Source organism: Artibeus jamaicensis, unplaced genomic scaffold (genome assembly GCF_021234435.1).
Source record: "Artibeus jamaicensis isolate MK-2021 breed Jamaican fruit bat unplaced genomic scaffold, CSHL_Jam_final contig_426, whole genome shotgun sequence".
In the NCBI taxonomy this organism is placed as follows: domain Eukaryota; kingdom Metazoa; phylum Chordata; class Mammalia; order Chiroptera; family Phyllostomidae; genus Artibeus; species Artibeus jamaicensis.
In genome coordinates this window covers 9,574,313-9,596,559 of record NW_026521826.1, presented here as the reverse complement: position 1 = coordinate 9,596,559, position 22,247 = coordinate 9,574,313, and positions in this window count along the sequence as shown.

Below are 22,247 nucleotides of genomic sequence, written 5' to 3'. Positions count from 1 at the left end.
GACAGGACTGGCCATTTGAAGATGGAAGCTGACCACAGACCAAGGAGTGCCGGAGCTTCTAGGGACTGGACAAGCTCCTCTAACACCCTGATGTTAGTCCATTAAGACACATTTCAGACTTCTAACCTCCAGAACTCAAAAAGAATACATTTGCACTGTTTTAAGCTACTGGGTTTGTGGTAATTTATTATAGTAGTAATAGGAAATTAATGCACTGGATTTTATGAGTTTGGGGTGAAGTTAGCTAAATTTTTTATTCAAAACATATAGCTATTTCTCATTGCCCTAAATATTATATTTAAAGCTAAACTTGGAAACTTTACTAATGAGAGGTTTAATTAAACTACCCAACTTCCTCATATGAGCTAAAAAGTACACTAGTTAAAAGAGGGGCCGGGTCTGCACACCTGTTTCCTGTGTGCAGGGAACATATTATTTGTCTTCTCTCAGTCCTCATGGGGCTGCTCTGGTCCTAATTCCTTGATTGATGGAGTGTCTGTGATGTTCACGTGTCATCATCAGTTTCATTTGACCAGTGCTTTCCAGACTCCACACTCTATATTTAAGGCTCTCCTTACAGGTAGTTTTGCATGCAGTCCATCATGCAAAGGTTTTGCTGTTCTTTGTGGCCTCTTTTTCTTTCTTTTTTGCCTGCACAGAGTCTCATTTCAGTCTTGTTGGACACACAAACACAGCAAACTTGTGGTTGTATGAGTTAGAAGACTAGCTTTTTGGCAGCAGACGACACCGATGAGGTAAACCCTCCAATTTTAGGCATCTGGAACAGGTATGTTTTTCTACGTTAGCATTTCCACATCTGAGAGAGACATGTTCAGGCATTGCTGACAGGAATACAGAACCGTTCGTCTCCTCGGGAGGAGACTGTAGCAATATTTAATAAGACAACCTCAGATGGGGCTCACTTGTCTGAAGTCAAGGTGTCAGGAGGGCTGCAGCGCCTTTGACCCACTAATCCAATTTCAGGGAATCTACTCTGAAGAAGCACCCCTTGAAATGCAAAGCAACATATCAAAAGGTTATTTATTGGGGCATTACTTACAATAGCAAAATATTAAAAGCATAGTCAAAGTTTCCATCCATAAGAGACTGGTTGAATTGCTCATGGAATAGCCAAGTAGTAGAGTATTATGCAGTCATATAAAAAATAAAGAAATTGCTAAAAATTAGAAGAATGTCCAAGGTATATTATCAAGTGAGAAAAAAAGCAATGTGGTGAAGAACATATAAAGCAGGCTACCATTAGTGTAAAAAAGGGGGAGGAGAAAGAGTGTACATGTGCGTTGGTCTTGTTTTTATTACTGGGGAGACCAGAGTCAGGGGGATTCCCCTCCCTGGTTCTTGCCTTGCTTGCAAGAGAAGAATTCAGGCAAGAGACAAGGTTGTATAGTGGAAGTGAAATAGCAAGTTTATTTATAAAACACAGGAGTACAAACCTGCAAGCAGACACCCAGCTACTCAGGATGCCCTACATAATGAGTCTTAATGCCCTATGTATAGAGGACATAAAGTTGTTAATAAGTTTGTTTTATACACTTGACCCAGAAGGTATAAGCAGGTGCTCAGCTAATCTGAGTGCCCTAACTATTGAAGTTCAGGGGTTATATACTTTAGCCAGCTCCTAGGTGCCCCCTCCTTCTCTCCTCTTCCAGACTTTGGGATTAATTTACAATCATAAAGGCTTTCTTTCCCAGCTAGTGAAATTGCTACAGAGGCTTCCTTTCCCAGCTAGGAAAATCTTTACAAAGGCTTTCTTTTCCATGGACGTGATATACACAGAATCTTAAGGCAGGTCCCCTTCCTCCTCCCTGCCTTAGTTTACTGTCTGTCCTCCCTAACACTTTCACAAGAATCATGGGAAATATAAACCAGAAACAAATGAAAATGATCACCTATAGGCCATAGGTATGAACAAAGTGGAGGAATAGGGATGAGACTGTCAGTGACACCTCTAAGTATATCTTTCTTTTTTCGTTTTGAATCATGTATTTCATTTTATTTTTTCCTTTTTTAAATATATTTTATTGATTATGCCATTACAGTTGCTCTGTTTCCTCCCTTTCATTCTCCTCCACCCTGCACACCCCTCCCCTACCATCCCCCCCTTTAGTTTATGACCGCATGTCTCAAGTTCTTTAGATTCTATATTTCCCCTACTATTCTTGCCCTCCCCCTATCTATTTTCTACCTACTGTCTATGCTACTTATTTTCTGTACCTTCTCCCCCCTTCTCCTCTCCCACTCCCCTGTTGCTAACCCTCTATGTGATCTTCATTTCTATGGTTCTGCTCCTGATCTAGCTGTCCTCTTAGTTTGCTTTTGTTGTAGGTGTGGTTGTTAATAACTGTGAGTTTGCTGTCCTTCCACTGTTCATATTTTTTATCTTCTTTTTCTTAGGTAAGTCCCTTTAACATGTCATATAATAAGGGCTTGGTGATGATGAACTCCTAGAATTTCATCTTATCTGAGAAGCACTTTATCTGCCCTTCCATTCTAAATGAAAGCTTTGCTGGATAGATCAATCTTGGATGTAGGTCTTTGGATTTCATGACTTGGAATACTTCTTTGCAGCCCCTTCTTGCCTGTAAGGTCTCTTTTGAGAAATCAGCTGACAGTCTGATGGGAACTCCTTTGTAGGTGACTGTCCCCTTATCTCTTGCTGCTTCCAGGATTCTCTCTTTCATTTTAATCTTGTTTAATGTAATGATGATGTGCCTTGGTGTGTTCCTTCTTTGGGACTCTCTGAGCTTCCTGGATTTCCTGGAAGTCTATTTCCTTTGCCAGACTGGGGAAATTCTCCTTTATTATTTGTTCAAATAAGTTTTCCCCTCGTGGCTGTTCCTCTTCCCTTTCTGGTACCCCTATAATTCGGATGTTGGAACATTTAAAGATGTTCTGCAGGTTCCTAAGCCTCTCCTCATTTTTTTGAATTCTTGTTTCTTCATTCTTTTCTGTTTGGTCATTTTTTCCCTCCTTCTGGTCCACTCCCTTGATTTGAATCCCAGTGTCCTTTCCATTACTATTGGTTTCCTGTGCATTTCCCTTTATTTCAATTAGCTTAGCCTTCATATGTTCCTCTAATTTGTGACTAAAATCAACCAGTTCTGTGAGCATCCTGATCACCAGTGTTTTGAACTGTGCATCCAAAAGTTTGGCTATTACTTCGTCGCTTAGAGTTATGGGCTCTGGGGCTTTGAGTTCTTCTTGAGCCATAATGTTTTGCTCTATTTGCGCCTGTTATGTGTGAGGAGCAGAGACTTAGGTGTTCAGCAGGGCGGGGTGACCCACTCGCTGGTTTGTGACGCTGTATGTGTGGGCGGGGTCAGAGAGGGAGCAGTAGCAATCCCCTCTGCTGCTTCCTGCTGGGGCCTACGAGGTCCTCTCACTGCTCGCTCCTTCACCAGTTTATCTGCGCATGAATGAGTGACTACGGTCAGCCCTCAGTGGGTCCACCCGCCTGCTGGTACTCCACACCTGGGATCTGCCCATGGCTGCCTGTGCGCCTGGGTTGCATGCCCAGGTTGGTCCGGTGGATCTTTCCTGCCCGACCCCCACTCTGCTGCTAGCTCTGCCCCTCTTACGGGTTTGGCTGAAGGGTTTGTTGTTGTCAGACTTCCATCTAGTTCAATTTTCTGTGATTTGGATGCATTTTTGTTGCTAAAACTTTGTTGTTTTTAAACTTGGTTGTGCAAGAAGGCACAGTGTTTCCACCTATGCCTCCATCTTGCAGAAGTCTCTCTGAATCGTGTATTTTAAATATTCAAAAGAAATTAAATGAAAGAGGACTTAAAAACCACTTTAATGTTTAGTGCAAACAGAAATAAAGGAATCTAACTGGTTAGCAAATTGATAATAAAACAACACAGATAAAAATTACAAATAAATCCCTGGCTGGTGTTGCTCAGTAGATTGAGCTTGGGTCTGCGAACCAAAGGGTTACCTGTTTGATTCCCAGTCAGGGCACATGCCTGGGTTGCAGGCCAGGTCCCCAGTGGGGGCCACAGGAGAGGCATCCACACATGGATGTTTCTGTCTCTCTCTTTCTCCCTCCTTTCCCCTCTCTCTAAAAAGAAATAAATAAAATCTTTTAAAAAATTACAAGTACAGTCATACTTTGGTACTTATTAGCTTAAGAACTCATCAAACACTGTACTTGTCACATTTGGACAAGAAAAAATGTTTCAGCCCTGGGCGCTTGCTCAGGACTCATTGCACTTGCTAGAATTTGTATGAGTCACGATGTTGCTGCACAAAAGAAATGCTTCATCCTTCCCCACTTATTGATTTCAAGTGAAAAACTCTTTACACATTTTAAAACAAATTAATTATGAGTACTGAGGTACCACTGTAACTTTCTTTTTTAAAATCCTCACCTGAGGACATGCTTACTGACTTTAGAGAGAGAGGAAGGGTGGGAGAGAGGGGAAGAGAAACATGGATCAGTTGCTTCCTGTATGCACACCACTGGGCACTGAGCCCACCTCCTATGCATGTGACCTGATTGGGAATCAAACCCACAACATTTCAGTTTACAGGACAACACTTCAACCAACTGAGCCACACAGGCCAGGGAACAAGTAACTTTTGAAGCCTGTACTCTGACTAGTGGGATATATTCTAAGAGAAAAAAACCCACAGGAAGCTTATGAATAGGGCTTGTAACTAATGGTAATACGTGTCATTATGATGAAACATTTTTTGTGTATATAGTAGGACACAGCAATGAGTAAATAAATTGAATATGTGGGGTGACCTAAGGCTCTTGCTGCAGGAGGAGGGAGGTGACACTGAATGGAGAAATGCTATGCCCCTGGATTTAAAAAGGTCTCAATATGGATTCATGATTTTTAAATTCTATCTACTGTCAAAGACAAACTGGGACATTAGCTAAAGCTGTGAAAACAGATTTTATTCAGTAACTACTGATAGTAAAGAAAGAGCTGAGATTTGTGCAGGCTGACTGGGTGTTTCAAAGGGAAAAGGAAAGACTGGGAGGAGGATAGAGAGGGGCTCAAGTGAAAAATGACAAAGGCTAGCCCTGGCTGGTATAGCTCAGTGGATTCAGCACGGGCCTGCGAATCAAAGGATTGTGGCTCGATTCCCAGTCAGGGCACATGCCTGGATTGCAGACCAGCTCCCAGCAGGGGACACACGAGGGGCAACCATACATTGATATTTCTCTCCCTCTTCCCTTCCCTTCCCCTCTGAAGATAATTAAATAAAAATCTAAAAAAAATTAAAAAATGACAAAGACTAGTCAGTTGGTCGGTGGAGGTACAATTAGGCCATTTGTGTCTGGTAGTTGGCAGTGATTGAAGTTAGCTGTCTATCCTCCCACAGAAACTGTGAGACAGAGGCTCTGATGTTGACATTTCAAAGGAATGGCTTTCAGGGCCTCGAGAAAGACATTCCTGAGTCACAGGAGGCACATGTGCATCTCAAAGGGACAGAGGAAGGATCCACAGTTGGGAGCCCTTTTTAGTAAATGCTCTAAGAAAGTGTGGTCAGGAGCCTATCTCAGGTGTTGGCTAGAAGAAACAGCAAATGCTCATGGCAGTGTTGAGCTTTCCAGGGAGGCATTTAAGGGAGGGCCTTGAGTCATCCTACAGACATGGCCTTATGCTGCCTAAAGCCGTGCTAGGGTTTGGTCATCTCTTAGTGCAGAGATCGGGACAGAGTCTTTAGGTGCTGGGAATTCTGGAGTTCTCACCACTGACAGCACATTGCAGCAATGTCATCCCAGGACCAATGGACACATTAGTACTCAGATCTTGGTTTCTAAATGCCATTTCTCTCTGAAATTCCAGATCAGGGACAGGGGAGGTATAATGTATTTGGAATATCTTTTCACACCAGAAAGCAAGACAGCGTTCAGACACCAATGGGCAAGACCGGCTATGTAATTTGGAGGGCCCAGTGCAAAATGAGAATGCAGGGACTTAGACTATGATGGAGGTGTAGGTAGATACAGTTTGCCTCCTTGCACAACCAAAAGAAGGACAACAGCAAATTTAAAAACAAAAATAACCAGAACTGCCAGAAAATTGAACTGTATGGAAGTCCGACAACCAAGGCATTAAAGAAAAAACATTCATCCAGACCTGTAGAAGGGGCGGAGACCAGGGTGGAGAGGACTCACAGCAAAGCAGTGGCTGGTGGATTAGGACAGGTGAAGTGGTGGCTAGCAGACTAGGTGGTCCCATATTTGCCTGCAGATAAACTGGGAGGAACAAGTGGGGAGCAAGACAAATGGTGCAACCCACAGTTCCAGTGCTGGGAAATTAACCCTGAAGATCTCTGACTGTAAAAACTTGTGGGGGTTGTGGTAGCAGTAGAAACTCCCAGTCTTAAAGGAGCATTCATTGGAGAGGCCCACAGTGTCCTAGAATGTATACAAACCCACCCATCCAGGAATCAGCACCAGCAGGGTCCAATATGCTTGTGGGTAGAGGGGGAAGTGACTGAAAGTCAGTCAAGAGCTGAGCAAGCTCACCTCTCTGATTCCTCTCCCACATATAGTGCCACAATGCAGCAAAGTGGGTTGCCCCACCCTGATGAATACCTGAGGCTCCACCCCTTACTATGTAACAGGTGTGCCAAGACTATATATATATATATATATATATATATATATATATATATATATATATATCCCAAATGAAAGAACAAATCACAGCTCCAAAAATAGAACTAAGCAATGAAGAGACAGCCAACCTATCAGAAGCACAGTTCAAAACACTGGTAATCAGGGTGCTAACAAAAATGGTTGAGTATAGTTGCAAAATAGAGAAAAAAGTAAAGGCTGTAAAAAGTGAAATAAAGGAAAATGTACAGGGAACCAACAGTGACAGGAAGGAATCCAGGACTCAAATGAACAATTTGGAGCAGATGGAAGGAATAAGCATTCAACCAGAACAGAATGAAGAAATAAGAATTTTAAAAAATGAGGAGAAGCTTAGGAACCTCTGGGACACCTTTAAACATTTCAACATCTGAATCATAGGGTTGTGAGAAGGAGAAGAGGAAGAGCAAGAAATTGAAAATTTATTTGAAAACATAATGAAGGAGAACTTCCCCAATCTGGCAAAGGAAATAGACTTCTAGGAAGTCCAAGGAGCTCAGAGAGTCCCAAAGATGTTGGACCCAAGGAAGCACACGCCAAGGCACATCATAATTACATTACCCAAGATTAAAGACAAGGAGATAAAGATAAGAGATTCTTAAAAGCAGCAAGAGAAAAGGAGAGAGTTACCTACACAGGAGTACCCATAAAGACTGTCAGCTGATTTCTCAAAAGAGACCTTACAGGCAAGAAGGGGCTGGAAAGAAGTATTCCAAATCATGAAAGGCAAGGACCTACATATAAGATTACTCTATCCAACAAAGCCATCATTTATAATGGAAGGGCAGATAAAGTGCTTCCCAGATGAGGTCAAGTTAAAGGAGTTCATTTTCACCAACCCCTTATTGTATGAAATGTTAAAGAGACTAATCTAAGAAAAAGAAGATGATAAAAATATGGGCAGTAAAATGACAATGAACTCACAACTATCAACAAATGAACATAAAAACAAAGACAAAAACACTAGAACAACTAAACAGGAACAGAATTACAGAAAAGGAGATCACTTGGAGGCTTATTAGTGGGTAGGTGGAGAAGGGAGAATTGGAGATAATGTACAGGGAATAAGCATAAGTGGTAGGTGCAAAATAGACAGGGGGGGTTAAGAATAGTATGGGAATGGGGAAGCCAAAGAACTTATATGTATGACCCATGGACATGAATTAAGGTGGGGGAATGCTGATGGGGGGGGGTGTGCAGTGCAGAGAAGAATAAAGGGAAGAAAAAATGACACAACTGTAATAGCATAATCAATAAAATATATTAAAAATAAAATTAAAATACAGGGTGCCTTGCTAAAAATTACTAAGACTATCAGGAAAGCACAGCAGAATATTGAACCATGGAGGGGGTGTTCTAAGAGCAGGGTCTTGTGTAACTGGAGTTTACATGCCCAGGAAGCTCATCCTGATAATGGGAGATGTGTTCAAGTTCAGGAGAGTCAGCTGGAATGTGTTCCCACTGGTTAGTTGTGGGACAATTTAAGCACTAAAAGGAATTTATAATGGCAATGGATCATAAAACACAGAATTAGAAAATAATTCATGAGTTTACAGTGATACTAAACAGGTGTGTGGCAGGGAAGGGAAAATTTGGGGAAGATTGCCAGGTAATATATATAGTGAGAATAACAAAATTAGAAAAATTATTTTTTCAACCCACAATGTCATAATGACACTAAAACCATTGGGCTAAAGATTGCTAGGAAACAAGATATTTGCACAATTTTTAAAGTCTTCCTTCATCACCCCATAGATTACTTATTAACTACAAATGGGAAAAGATGATTTTACAATAGAGATCTACCCGAAACCATCTTAACCAAGGTATTAGCTGAGCATGGATAATAATGAGAAAAGGTTATCATGCATGATCTTCATGTGATTCAAAGAAAAGTACACCATGTAGTATTTGCCCAAAGTGTTTAACTTGTACCTAATCAGGAGGAAACGAACAAACAAATGTGAATTGTGAGACATTCTACAAGGTTAGTGGCTTAACCTGTTCAAAAATGTCATGAAAGAGCCCCCCTCCGTCAAAATATAGGGGTTGCTCTGGATAAAAAGAGGATAAATAGACATGGGAACCAAGTGAAATGTATGAGCCTTGATTGTCCTAGATTGAAAAAAAGCTGTAAGACAGGGGTGTCAAACTCATTTTCCCTGGGGGCCACATCAGCCTGTGGTTGCCTTCAAAGGGCTGAATGTAACTTTAGGACTGTAGAAATGTGACTAGTCCTTAACAGTTAAGTGAGAGCTTGGTGCTGCCGCCAAGTAGAAACATGGTGCTGGGCCAGATAAAACAAGGTGAAGGGCTGGATTTGGCCCACGGGCCTTGTGTTTGCCACCTGTGCTATTAGACATTTAGGGGACAATTTGGGAAAATGGGGTTTGAACTGCACACTAGACAGTACTATTATATCAATGTTAAATTTTTTGATGATGGTATTAGTTATGGTTTTGGTTATGGTTGTGTATTAGAATGTCTCTGTTCTTATAAGACACCTGCAGATGGTTTTAGGTTGAAATGTCCTGATGTTCACAATTTAGTTTCAAATAAAAGGGAGAGGGAGAGATGGAGTGGGGGGAGGGAGGCGAAGGAGAGAAGGGAAGAGAGGGAAGGTGAGTGATGGGCCAGGGGAAGAAGGGGAGAGAGGGAGAGGGCAAGTAGGCATAATGTTAACAATTGTTTGAGTCTGGGAGGTGAGTATATAGCCATTATTGTATCAAGATCATTCCTTCACTTTTCCATAGGAGAAGCATTAACAAAATAAAATGTTATGGGGAAAATTTTTTCTAGCTAAAGCCACATGTCAGGAAGGAACACAGTAGCACATGAAGGGCAGAAAGCCTCTCTGGCAGATTGCTAGTACCCTTCAAACAGCCTGCTTGCACCTGACACTTCAACATCATTCGCACGTCTCCTGGGTCTGTGTGAGCAGCACAGTTAGTCATGGTGAGAAGAGCAGTGCTGACAGGTGACAACGGTATAAGATCAGCACCTGTACCCAGTGTGACCTAATAAGAAGAGGCTGGGATTGGTAGGCCAGCTGGCTTGGGGCTGAGGTTCCTTCTATACTGTGAGAAAGCAGGTAGATTGGTGCAAGTTCAGGCTTAGACAACTTCTTTGGGTATTATTTGAAAATCGGTGGACATACTTGTATACCTACTCTATTTATGCAACAGATATCAAGTAAGATAATATATGATGTAAAACATTCTTCTTTTATAAATTTATCTTACAGTTTACATATTTTTATTCTGGACAGATAGATGTTGGTTTTTTTTATATATGAGCTTTTATAGATGTACTTGCTATTTGTAGTTCTATTACAATATGTGTCCTATTAACACAGAATTTGTAATCATCCAATTTCACACAATTCCTATCAAAAAAGGGGAGAAAGCAGTACATTTAAAACCATCTTGTGAGTTAGTGAGGGGACTTCTTTTCTGCTGGGTTGTAGTGAGAACCAATTGCATATTTCAAACTTATATTTCTTCCAGGACTGTATCCTTTCAGGGCTGGGTGCAATAGGACATGTGCACATCATATCATAAAATACCTTCTCGGTGAATCAGCCTAATATATAGCAGGGATATTCCTGGCAGTTATTCAGAGACACCAGGGTGGCTAGCAATTACCATGCACTCAAGTGATTGAACCTCTTGCATATGTCCCACCGAACCCAGTAAGACGCAACCCCAGCTCAGCTTCCCCTTGGCTGAAATCCAAAATGCCACAGTTATTCTAGTGGTGTCTGTGCAAAGGAAAATATGATGGAGAGAAAATCCAAGAGGAAAGAGCCAGTGGCCTTAACCTATTATAGTTAAAATATCTTACTTTTAAAAAGAGAGACACAAAGACACAGAAAAGAGACAGACACAGACAGGGAGAGTCTATCAGTGTTTGTTACATCACTCGGTGGATAAAGATGTGCATTGGACAGGTGGAAACACAGGTTTGAAGAGATGGTGGATAGTGACATAGAGATTAGAGAGTCACTTCACAATTATTATAACCGCACAAGTGGATAAGTTCTCCCAAATCAAAGTGCAGAGAAGGAAAAACGGCTGAGGACAGAATCATGGGTAACACCTATATATCATATGAAGAGATGGTTATAAGGTATTGGGCCATGATGCCAATTAGGGCCAGAATATGGGGACTGAGAGATGAACACAACCAGGTTAGTTTGGGTTTCTCTCACAACAGAAAGATTTTTGATAATATATGCATTTAAATATTTAAATTCAGATATATACCTATGTGTATAGCTTTTATACAATAATACAATTAATGCATATTAAGTACGAGCAAAACTACAAAATTCATAAAATAGAAACTAGCATTCAGTATGACAGATGGTATTGTTTTGTTAAAGTAATTATAACTTCTATTTATGTGGTTGAGATTTTACTTGTTGGTTTGGTTGTTTTGCTTTTGCACATACCGCCCACCATTTAGATAATTGTCATGGTCTCTGTTGAGATTTTTCCTTTTTAACCAAGTTTATTTTATATCCCCTATTCATTATTTACAAAAGATAATCTAATAGTGCATCCCAAATATGATGGCAAAATTCTTTTTAAAAATATCATTCAACGAAGTTTATTTATTCATTGATTGTTTACTGTGTGATCTGGTGGATGGTCTCATCATGGAATTCTTACCTGACATCAGTCACAATGTGAATACAGAGCTGAATGCTGGGATTGCTCTTTAGAGTTTTGTAGGTTTCTAATACCATGTGTATTTTGATGACTCACTCTCCCACAATTTTTCTCCAGTCAAATTACTGCAAGACCCTCATCTCTGTAGCAGGGCTTCATACAGCCTACATGTTCTAAAAGGTATAAAGAAGAAGACAAAAACATAAAACAAATTAAAATTGGATGGTGAAGGGAAAGGAATAAATGAGAGCTACACTAATTCACCATCACTCAAAATAAGGTATCAGGACTGTTGAAGGAATGTATGTACCAAAATCTCCACATCAGATACCTTAGGAAGTATGATGTGGTACAGAAACGTAGGTTTGGAAGTCAGACAACTCTGCATTTGGTCAGCGTGCTCACTAGCTTTGACATTGGGACATTACTCCAATTAATCACTTTGATTTCTTATCTGTTGGGAAGTGTTACAGTGATTAAATGAGGCCATGTAGCTAAAATGTCTAAAACTGTGTCTGCTTCCACTTCATGTTCAGTAATAGTGGTTATTATCAGTTTTAGATATTTAGCTGGACTGGAATAAATGTGGAGCTCAAAATGTTGCTAGATGAGGTAAATAAGGCTCAGAGGCCTGATGGCTGTAAACATGGGAATGGCTATGTTGAAACAGACCAACGAAAGGGTGAGAGTTCGCACTTAGGGCTACTCAGATCTTATGCATCCAGATTATTGCCAGTTCTAAAAATCTGACCTGCAATGTGACATCTCACTGAACTTGTGAGATGAACTTGTGAAGAGATAACATCCCTGTCCCCAAGGGTCCAAAAACCCAGTGTTAATCATAATCATATCACTTTGTAAGTGTCATTATCAATTTAGGGAAAGTCTTAGGTACGTAGTCCATTCCTGGGGATTAAAATGATTAGTTCCTTTATCTTTGAGAAGTATAATCCTTTTGGTCTGCTTTGGAACTTCTTTTCTTAGCCTTTTTTATTTTAATTTTTATTGATCTTTTAAATTGTTTATCCTATTACAGTTGTCCCAATATTTCCCTCTTTGCCCCTTCCCCACCACCACCACCCCCTTCCCACAGTCAATCCCTACACTGTTGTTCATGTGTAGGAGTGATGCATATATGTTCTTTGTCTAACCCCTTCACCTTCTTTCAACCAGCCACAACCTTCCTCCTCCCTTCTTACAGTTGTCAGTCTACTTCTTGTTTCTGTGCCTCTGATTCTATTTTGCTTGTTAGTTTATTTTGTTCCTTAGATTCCAGTTATAAATGAGATCATATGGTATTTGTCTCTTATTGCCTGGCTTATTTCACATAGCATAATAGTCTCCAGTTCATGCTGTTGCAAAAGGTAAGAATTGCTTCTTTTCTTACTACTGCAGAGTATTCCATTGTATAAATATACCACAGCTTTTTTAATCCACTCATCTACTGATGGGCACTTAGGCTGTTTCCAAATATTGACTATTGTAAATAGCACTACTGTGAACATATAGGTGCATATATTCTTTTAAATTGGTATTTTGGGATTCTTGGAATATATTTTCAGAAGTGGAATTGCTAGGTCAAAATGCAGTTCCAATTTTAATTTTCTGAGTAAATTCCATACTGTTTTCTACAGTGGCTGCATCAATTTGCATTCCCTCCAACAGTGCACCAGGGTTCCCCTTTCTCCACATCTTTACCAGCACTTGTTTGTTGATTTACTGATATTAGCCATTCTGACAGGAGTGGGTGATATCTCATTGTGGTTTTAATTTGTATCTCTCTGATGGCTAGTGATGTTGAGCATTTTTTCATATGTCCATTAGTCATCTCTATGTCCTCTTTGGAGAAGTATCTATTCAGGTCCTTTGCCTATTTTTTAATTGGTTTGTTTGTCTTTCTGGTGTTGTAGGAGTTCTTCATATGTATTTTGGAGATTAAACCCTTGTCTGATGTATCATTGGCAAACCTGTTCTAACCATACAGTGGGTTCCCTTTTCATTTTGCTGATGATTTCTTTAGCTGTACAGAAACTTTTTAATTTGATGTAGTCCCCTTTGTTTATTTTTTCCTTTATTTCCCTTGCCCTAGGAGATATGACAAAAATATTGCTACACAAGGTATCTAAAATTTTATTGCCTATATTTTCTTCTAGGACTTTTATGATATCATGAATTATATTTAAGTCTTTTATCAATTTTGAGTGTATTCTGGTGTGTGATGTAAGATGGTAAACTAGTTTCATTTCATAACATGATCCAATCCAGTTCTCCCAACACCATTTATTGAAGGGAATGTTTTTATTTCCTTGTATGCTCTTTCCTCTTCTGTTAAATGCTAGTTGACCATAAATATGTGGGTTTATTTCTGGACTCTTTAATCTGTTCCATTGATCTATGCACCTGTTTTTATGCCAGTACCGACTGTTTTTATTACGGTGGTGGCCTTGTAGTATGGTTTGATATCACATATTGTGATCCCTCCAATTTTGTTTTTTTTCCTCAAGATTACTGAGGTTATTCGGGGTTACTTTTGGTTCTATATAAATTTTTGGAATACTTGTTCTAGATCTGTAAAAATGCCATTGGTATTTTAATAGGAATTGCATTGAATCTATAAATGGCTTTGGGTAGTATGGACATTTCAATGATGTTAATCCTTGCAGTTCGTAAACATGGTACATGCTTCCACTTATTTGTATCTTCCTCAGCTTCCTTCTTGAGTGCCCTTATTTTCTGAGTAAAGGTCTTTTACCTTCTTGGTTATATTTATTCCCAGGTATTTTTTTGTTTGTTTGTTTTTTAGTTGCAATAATAAATTGGATTGTTTTCTTAGTTTTTTTCCTGATAGTTCATTATTAGTATATAAAAATGCCATTAATTTCTGAATATTGACTTTGTATCCTGCTACTTTGCCAAGTTCACTTATTAGGTTGAGTAGTTTTTTTGTGAAAACTATAGTATTTTCTACATACAATACCATGTTGTCTATAAATAATGACAGTTTTACTTCTTCCTTTCCAATTTGGATGTCTTTTATTTCTTCTTGTCTGATTGCTCTGGCTAGAACTTCCAGTACTACGTTGAGTAGGAGTGGTGAAAGGGGAAACCCCTGATCTTAATGAAAATACTTTTAGTTTTTGTCCCTTGAATATTTTGATGGCAGTAGGTTTTTCATATATTGTCTTTATTATGTTAGGTATGCTCCCTCTATTCCCAGTTTGCTGAGTGTTTTTATCATAAATGCATGCTGGATTTTATCAAATGCTTTTTCTGCATCTATTAGTATAATCATCTGATTTTTGTTTTTCATTTTGTTTACATGACATATCACATTTATTGGTTTGCTAATATTGTATCATCCTTGCATTATTGGAATAAATCCCACTTGATCATGGTATATGATCATTTTAATATATTACTGGTCCTGGTTTGCTATGTTTTATTAAGGATTATAGCATCTATGTTCATCAGAGATTATGACTTGTAATTTTCTTTCTTTGTTGTGTCTTTACCTGGTTTTGGAATTAGAATAATACTGGCTTGTAAAAAGAGTTTGGAAGTCTTCCCTCTTTGAAAAAAGTTTGGAATAGTTTGAGAAGGATAGGTATTATTTTTTCTTTGATTATTTGGTAAAATTTGCCTGTGAAGCCATCTGGCCCAGGACTTTTGTTTGCTGGAAGTTTTTTGACTACTGCTTCAATTCTATTAGTTGTTATCAGTTTATTCAAGTTTTCTCCTTCCTGTTTCAGTCTTGGAAGATTGTATGATTCTAGAGATTTGTCCATTTTTCCCAAGTTGTCCAATTTCTTGGCGTATATTTGTTCATAGTATTTTCTTACAATCCTTTGTATTTCTGTGGTGTGTATTGTTATTTCTCCTCTTTCATTTATGATTTTATTAATTTGGATCCTCTTTCTTTTTTTTCTTGATGAGCCTAGTTACAGTTTCATCCATTTGTTTATCTTTTCAAAGAATAAGCTCCTGGATTCATTGATGTTTTGCATTTTTTTTCAGTCTCTATGTCATTTATTGCTCCTCTGATCTTTATTATTTCCTTCCTTCCACTCCCTTTGGGCTATGTTTGTTATTATTTTTCTAGTTCTTTTAAATTTAGGGTTAGACCATTTATATGAGACCTTTCTATCCTCTTGAGGTAAACCTGTAATGCTATAAACTTCCCTCTCAGAACTGCTTTTGCATTGTGTCATAGGTTTGGGTTGTTGTATGTTCATTTTCATTTGTTTACAGGTACTTTTTGATTTCTTCCTTGATCTCACTGGGACCCATTCATTATTTAGTAACCTGCTATTTAGTCTCCACATATCTAAATGATTTTGAATTTATTTATTTACTTATTTTTTACTGTGGTTGATTTCTAGTTTTATGCCATTTTGATTTGAGAAAATGCTTGATATGATTTCAATTTTCCTGAATTTGTTAAGACTTATTTTGTGTCCTACCATGTGGTCAGTCTTTGATCCATGTGCACTTGATAAGAATGTGTATTCTGTTGCTTTGGGATAAATTGTTTTGTAAATATTAGTTAAATTTATTCAATCCAGTGAGTCATTTAAGGCTGCTATTTCCTTCTTGATTTTTTGTCTGGAAGATCTAACCTATGGTGTCAGTGGGGTGTTAAAATCCCATATAATGACTGTGTTGCTGTTGATGTCTTCCTTAATGTCTACCAACATTTTCTTTATATATTTAGGTGTTCCTATATTGGGTGTGTATATGTTTATAAGGGTTACATCCTCTTGTGGGATTGTTCTTTTTAGTATTACGTAGTAACCTTGTTTGTCTCTTTATGGCCTTTGTTTTGAAGTCTATTGAGTTGGCCAAAGAGTCTGTTTGGTATTTTTCCATAAAATAGAAGATGTATTTTTCATTTTCACCAATAACTTTATTGATTTGGTTATTTTGAGTATGTTGACTATCTTCTGCATGGTATAACATTGATTGCTCTCAATTAATGTCTCGATTTGATCACTATCAACTTCAACTCATCTAGCCAACCTTGGAGCTTCTTCCAGGAGAACTCTCCAGCACAGAACTTCACAAATCACTTTTGACACATTTGAGCAGTCACAGCACCTTCTCCATACACTGAACAAATCTTTTTTAGCATTTCAGTTGTGATTTTACCTTTCTTGAAATAATAAAGCATAATGTGCCAAAATGTATATTTTCTTCCATCTTCAATATTAATATGGCTACACAAAAATTCACCAATTTTGATGTTTTTTAAAATGAATGCTGATATGATAGCTGTCACAATATAATCTAATGAAGTTGTTTTCAATGAAATTAAAGACAACTAAGTGCTACTAGAGCCATCTTACAGAAAAAAGCAAATGAACTTTTTGGCCAACTCAATATTTTGTCAGATACAAGAATTGCTACCCCAGCTTTTTTATCATCTCCACTTGCATGGAATATTTTATTCTATCCCTTCACTGTTGGTCTGTATGTATCTTTTGTTCTGAGGTGGGTCTTATGTAGACTGCATATATAGGGGTTATGTTTTCTTATCCATTCAACTACCCTGGGTCTTATGATTGAAACATTTAATCTACTTACATTTAAGATTATTATTAATAGGTACTTGTTCATTGCCATTTTGTTCCTTTATACCTATGTTCTTCTTTCTATTACTTCTTCTTAAAGTAATCCCTTTAATATATTTTGTAATGCTGGTTTGGTGTAAATGAACTTTTTTTTAGCCTTATTTATCTATTTATTTTTTGGGTCTGGGAAGTTCTTTATTTCACCTTCAATTTTAAATGATAGCTTTGCTGGATAGAGTGGTTTTGGTTGCAGATCCTTGTTTTTCATTACTTTGAATACTTCATGCTAATCCCTTCTGGCCTGAAGTGTTTCTGGTAAGAAATCAGCTGAAGGTCTTATGTAGAGCTCCCTTGTATTTAACTGACTGCTTCTCTCTTGTTGCCTTTAAGATTTTCTCTTTGTCTTTAAACCTTGCCATTTTAATTATGATGTGTCTTGGTATGGATCTCTTTGGGTTCATCTGGATTGAGATCCTCTATGCTTCTTGAACTTGTATAACTTTTTCCTTCGGCAGGTCAGGGAAGTTTTCTGTCATTATTTCTTCAAACAAGTTTTATGTCCCTTGCTCACTTTCTTCTTCTTCTGTCCCTATGATACAAATGTTGTTACATTTCATGTTGTCCCAATGTTCCCTTAAACCATCCTCATTATTTTTAGGTCTTTTTTTCTTTTTGTTGTTTTGATTGGGTGTTTTTATGTACCTTGTCTTCAAAATCACTCGTTTGATCCTCTGCTTCATTTAACCTGCTTTTAACTCCTTCTAGTCTATTCTTCATTTCAGATATTGCAGTCTTAATTTTCAACTGGTATTATTCATGGTTTCTATTTCCTTTTTCATGTTGCTGTAGTTCCCCTAAAGTTCCTTGTAGTTCTAAGTTCCTTGAGCATCCTTATAATCATTACTTTGAACTCTATGTGTAATAAATTGCTTGCTTCATTTTCAATTAGCTCTTTTTGCGAGGATTCCTCATTTTCCTTCACTTGGGTGTTGTTTGTCTCCCCAGTTTATCTGACTCTTTTTGTTTATTTCTATGTATTAGAGCTCTGTTTTGACTCCCTGTCTTCAGGGGTGGCATTGTGTGCAGGAGCCCTGTGGGATTCAGTGGTGCTGTCTCCTTGATCTCCTGAGCTGGATGCTTTAGAAATGCCCCTTGTGAAGTTTCTGTGGGCCTCCTGTTGTATATGGGTCATGATAGCTTTTGGCCCATTCGTTGGTGGATTCTCCCCTTTGGCTGATTGACTGAGAGGCTTAACCCTGACCATGTCTTGCACGCTATTGTACTGGTGCTGACAAAACAAAGCAAAACAACACAGGAAACAAAACCCACAGAAGAAAAAAACCCCCAAAACAAAACAAAACCCTAACAACCACAGCAAAATCAACAATAAAAAAAGCCAAGTAATAAAATTGGAAAGAGAAATAGAATATTATAAGAAAAATGAGACTATAAGACCAAAGGAAAGAAAAATGATCGTGAGAGGATAGAGGGAGGAGAAACCACAAGAATAAGGAATTAGAAACATGGAGTTACCACAAAAGAACAAAGAAAGAGAAAAAAGTAAAATTAAAAAAATAAGAAAAGAAAGGAAGAAGGCAAAATGGAATAAGAAAAAGGGAGAGTAAAAGTCAAGATTTGAAAAAAAGAGAAAAATAAGAATTGAGGAAAAAAATGATAAAAACCTATATAAAGGAAAAACAATGAAAATAATGGGTCATCTTTAACAGAAACCTAATCCACAAAACCAACAAACAAGCAAAATATGAGCAAAGACACTGACATAGAGAACAGGCAGACAGTGACCAGAGGGGAGAGGGGAGGGAATTGCAGGGGAAGAGGGGGAGGGTTTGCAGGAACAAGTGTAAAGGACACGTGGACAATAACAAATGGGGGGGGTGGAAATGGGAGGGGTGGGGAGGACTGGGGTGAGGGTAAAGGCAGAAAACTGTACCCGAACAACAATTAAAATCTAAAAAAGAGAAAATAAAGAAAAACAACAAAATGAAGTTTATCTCAGCAGAGTTTAGTGCCTGCCTGCTGGGCTCTCCCTGTGACTCTGCTATCGTCGGAAGCTGGTGCAATGTCAGCTAATGTCAGATGCTGTCCGTGTCCAGCTCTAGGTGACCTAGTCAAAGCTACAAGCAATCCATAGTTTGTGGCTGATTCCTCTCAGCTTAGCTGTTTCCAGGATGGGCCTGATGCCTCTGTAAGTCTGGCTTTTTATCAGCACAGGGCCCACGGGTGGTGGGTGGGTCAACTAGTGACCACAGGCACTGGAGGAACTGCCTCCTCCTGCTTCTGCCTGCAGTCCTGCCTTTAGTCTTAGTCTAGCCACTGACCTCTCTGTTTCTGAGAGGACTTCTGGTGGAATTGGGAGGATGGGGCCCCTTGATCTTCTGCGGGAGGTGCTGTTCAGACTTCAGGGAAGATGGTGGGTTTGTTCCCCATCCCCTTACTACATGTGTGAGTCTGTCTCCAATTATTTCCCTTAACGCCTCAGGGCGAAGACCCTAGTAGGATAGTGGGTGTGGCCTCTAGAGCCCAGAGTTTGGGTCTGCTGGAAACTGGGAGGCTGTTCGCAGGCTCTCCCCTCCCGTGAGGGGGTAACGCCAGTCTGGTTCCTGGGAAAGTGTATGGAGTGGCCATGCCCTAAAGCCAGTCTCTGACATCCCTGAGTCTGCCTGTGTTGCTTTCTCCTCAGCAGGAATTAAGATGCAGCTTGGCGAAAACAGGGAAAAAGAAAAAAAAAATTTAAATAGTGCAGGGTAGGGCAAGCAGGATTCCAGAGGGCGGCTTAATTGCTTTTCCCCTGGGAAAGATTGCCTCTTCTCAGGAAAAAAGGCTGCTGTGGCACGGTATTTTACCTAGCCTCCCCCTCTAGCCTCTCCTGGTAACACCCCAGGTGGTGTTGCCCTCCTTTCTGAACGTGAGACCTGTGCGTTGGCCCCTTGGAACAATAGAAAGGGAAAAAGAAAAAGAAAAAACTGCCTTTGTACGTAGTGGGCTCCATCGCTTTGCAACAGGCAGAAAACCCACCGCCTTTCACCATTGGATGCTGTGTGCGAGGGTGATCCCAGCACTGGTGTTGGGGGTCCAAGGGCCAGGCTTCACGCCTCTCTGCGGAAGGGTCCTCAGCTCTGCGGCGACCCTGGCCTGGTGCCTGCAAGGTGGTACCTGCCCCTTTTGCATCCATGCCCTTTTTACTGGTCTCAAGGGGATATCTGCCCATCCTAGGTTAAGTATCTCCTCTTTAGGTAGTCCTCAGCTGTTCACATTGGGTGGGTGTCACCCGCTTTATTTTTATTTTCTCCTACTCAGCCACCATCTAGCTGCCTTTTAGCCTTTCTTAAAAAACTAAATACTACTGGTTTTTGTTGTAAGAATGTGACAAGACAGATCAGGCCGGATCACTGGAGAGCAGCGAGAAAACCCTGTGGCGCCACAGCCTGCACTCCCCAGAGCGACCCACAGGAGGTGCTAGTAAGTGCCCATTGAAATTGCAACTGAAACCACGTGACAGCCTTTCCAAACCCTTAGGCAGCTGTGCAGCGCCAGCACACACTGCCCTGGGTCATGGGCTGTGAGCATGGTAGATGTTGGCCTGAATTGGCTGGGAATTTGCATGGGGCTCTGGGCCAGACTTTAAAAGCAGAGAACACATGGAAGCTCTGGCTCTTTCCTTCCCCTCATGAGCCTGGTCATGGGTTGGGAACCAGAAGTTACCAGGCTGGTGGTCCCCCGAGACTGCATGGTCTGAGAAGCCCCACTCCCCTCCACAAGTGCGACAAGTGTCAGGCCTGGGATGGAGGAGAAGGGCAGCATGTCATGAGAAGGACGCCAGTGCGCAGACTCCAAAAGTCACCTGGAGCTGAGCTGTGACCAGAAACCAGCTAAACCACTGTCATTTCCCAAATTACAGTATATTTTTTAAATGGGAGAAGGAATTCCAGGTGCATTCTTGAATTGAGATGGCAAGGGATGGAGGGGTTATTTGCCTTTGTGTATTTTGAAAGAAAGAAACTTTTGAGGCAGAAACCCATTATTCTTCCAAAATTGTATAGCTTTTAAATAAACAACCCCTTTCCTTTTTCACCATACTTCTGCCTCCAGAGTTTATTGGTGGGGGCAGCAGAACCCCACATAGTTGTATGATAACAAGAATGAAGAATTCAGTTCTAATCATGTAAGGGTAGAGGTTAAGTTCAAGCAGAGTTGGCTTCTGTCCAGGCTCTGTGATTTAGCAATTACTAAATATTTTTGACAGTTTCCTCACCTGGCAAATAGAGACTAATAATACTCACCTCTACTGAATTGTGGTGAAAATTAAATGAGATAATGGCTCTACAGCTTTGGGCCCATCAATAGCAGTATCAGTAACCTTATAACCATTATTCACACCCTCCCAACTCTTCTCACCCCAAGTTGAAGAGCTCTTTGCAGGATTAGAGTTCTTTGGCATACAAAAATTTTATTTCATGAATGTCTGAAAAATATTAAAAACTGTTGCAGCAGACTGGATCTTGACCATATTTGAGAAAATTGGAGAGGAGTTTTAAAATATAAGCTTACTTTTTCCAGTATAAAAAATACTGACATTTTTAGGCATAGGGAAAAAAATCTACTGTTAACCTTAATACATGATTATTATCATAATTTCTTTTATTGTTGAATGAATGAACACCAATTATTTCCAAAGATTATCTACCAGTGTATTTACTGAGAGGCTGTATGGTGAGGAGTGTTGCTGGTACCAAATGGAGAACCTGAGCAGGTCAGTGTCTGTCTCTCGCTTCAGTTTCCTCACCAGGAAATGAGGTGATATTTTTAACTGAGGAGGGAAGGGTGGTTGGGAGTATGTGTGGGGTATTTCTGCTGTCACAGGGGTTGTGGGTATATGGTGGCCAGCTTCCAAGATGACCACTGATGATTCCACTCCTAATGTTCACACCCCTTTGCAGTTCCTCCCATATTGTAGCAAAATTGGTCTCTGTGACCAACAAAATGCAGTGGAAATGAAAGTCTACCACTTCTGAGATAAGGTTAGAAAAGGCACTGCAGCTGCCTTTTTTAATCTCTCTGTCTGTCTCTCTCTTTCTCTATTTTCTTTGTGGAAAGGCTTGTCATCAGCAGCCCTAGGGAGAGGCCCATGCAGTCATGAGCTGAATTCTGCAAACCAGATTCTTGACCTATAGAAACTGCGAGATAACAAATGATTATTGTTTTCAGATGCTGAATTTGGGGTAATTCATTATGTACCACTAGGTTACTCATACAGGGTGTGACTTGCTTTTAACAAGTGGAGTTAAGGATACTAAGTGTCCTGAAGTCTATGGGACAGTCCTGCTCAATGAAGACATCCCACCCTAC